The sequence below is a fragment of the Chaetura pelagica genome, unplaced genomic scaffold (genome assembly GCF_000747805.2).
Source record: "Chaetura pelagica isolate M959 unplaced genomic scaffold, ChaPel_1.0 scaffold109, whole genome shotgun sequence".
Lineage (NCBI taxonomy): Eukaryota > Metazoa > Chordata > Aves > Apodiformes > Apodidae > Chaetura > Chaetura pelagica.
The window spans coordinates 1,438,966-1,441,171 of record NW_009970725.1 but is presented as its reverse complement, the minus strand read 5'-3'; positions in this window follow the sequence as shown (position 1 = coordinate 1,441,171).

The following is a 2,206-nucleotide window of genomic DNA, read 5'->3' as shown; positions in this document are numbered from 1 at the left end:
AAAAATTTGGTAGTGTCTGAGCTATACAATCAACCAGTTTAAAAACCTTCCTTAGATTTGCTAGACCTTGCTTTTCTTTGTTACTTTTTTATTGTTTCTGTCCTCTCTAATTCTGGATGAAAACATCTGAATAAAAGTACAAATTAAAACGCAGCAAGACAATGCTGAATTGGTACCTCCAATCAAACGCAGACAAGTTCCACATCTAACCTGTTTTTATAGATCAAAGCCCCTGTACCAGCTACAATTCCTGTAGTGTACACTAGCGTACAATTTTAAAAGTATAATGTCACACTTTTACTGAGAAAATAGTCAAACTATGAAACTTCCACTCTTACAACCCAGGGAACAGGATAAAGATGAAAAACAGGATATAAAAGCCCCCACCAAGAGATAACTGGTTACCTCCTCTTGCCCAGCAAGAATAAATTGAGAAGTTGTAAGGTGTGTATACATGTATGGTGAGCCTAAGTCCATCAGTGCACAAAGCACCAGGGTCCTCCTTCCCTGAATAACAAGGTCCACTGCCTCCCTCCAGGGGTGGGTGCCAGGAGCAAAGCACCTGGGGTACCACTTAAAGTGTGGCTGGAAAGCTGAGTAGAGTTGCTTGTCAAAGCATTTTAATCTCTAATGTTAACTTGCAAACTAATTTTCAGGATCTGGAGACCACCTGTAATTTCCCCTGTTTCTGACCAACACTGCCTTTGTTGTGTGGCTTGCCTTTAAAAAAGTCTGCCTCCCCTTTAAAAACTGCACCTAAGCCTTAGAAATCTATTGAAGATTTAGATACATTGCTTACTTAAAATTAAGAGGACCTGAGCAGAAAAAGTTACATACATCTGTTTTTATCAGGACTAACATGAGCTTGGACTTAGGAACTCTTCACCATACAGCATCCCCCTTTCATCAGGAGTCACGAGCATCTAAAGGGGATCACCGCAGCAGTAGAAAGGACAATGAGAATTCTGATGAGAAATGCTAAACCTCATACGAGGTTACAGCACATCTGACCCTGAATTCCCCTTTCTTGTGGGTATCATGCTTCGCTGGCTAGAGTAGAAAACCTTTCCATTAAATAAAACCCAACGGAGAAATGCCACTAGAGGGAGACCTGGCCATATTTATTAATGCTATAAAGCTACGTGGGGATCAGTGGTACCATTCACTACCTGGACGAAGGAAGTGGGGGCAAAAAACCAAACCTCTTCAACTCCAGAAAAATTAAAAATAAAAATGCTACAAACGTGTAGGCTACATTATGTCAAACATTTGGGAGAATGATAGAGACAAAACTGGAGGGATTTTAAAGTGCTCTTCCACTCACTGCTAGGAAGGCCAGATTCATTTCTTGCACTACTGGCAGTTATCTGTTGAGCTATTCCTAAGACACTCAGCAATGATGACTGGAGTTTCTGGATAGAACATCACTGGTCTGGAGATCAAAGGAGATTAATTCAAAGTTTAATATTCCTCTATGCTGGAAAGTTCTTTTCTTCATATTAACCTAAACATTCCTCAGAGTAATTTAAGCTCTAGACCCCCCTTCATCCTTTCCATAGTGTCAGTGAAGAAGATTTTATAGTCCTCTCTCTCATTATTAGCAACTTTTTAAGGGTATCATCAGATGTCCCCTCAGCCTTCTCCCCTGTAAATCATTCTAATTCCTGCACCTGGTCCTCACACACAGCCATTTCCAGACCCCTGATTATTCTCATTGCTCCTCATCTCAACATCCTCTAGGTGATAAACACCATTTTTAAGCTCTATGCTTCAAATGCAGTCAGCAACCCTTATATGCACCACTGATTATGATATGTGGGTGTGTTTCCATACATTTGACTAATTGTAGCTGGGGGAAAAAAAAATATAAAATTTGTTCACCACAGGAAAGGTCATCCAGATGTTACTTTACTTTTAAAGACAGTTTGAATTCCTAATGCATATCCTAACTGCATATTTGTAATTATTTCCAATCCCATCTGCAAGTCAAAAATGGAAAGTATTGATCACTAATAGAAGCAGTAGAGACTGCTTCAGACCCAAATTCAATAGGGAATTTTAAAAGTCTGTCCCCCTCTCAATTAATGTACTTGCGTAAGAGATGCGAGGTTTTATTTTTGTCAGGTATCAATTGCTTAGGACATTATATTCAGCAATCATATTCAAATGCTTCTCACAGTCAAAGATTTGTACTAATTGCTTCTTC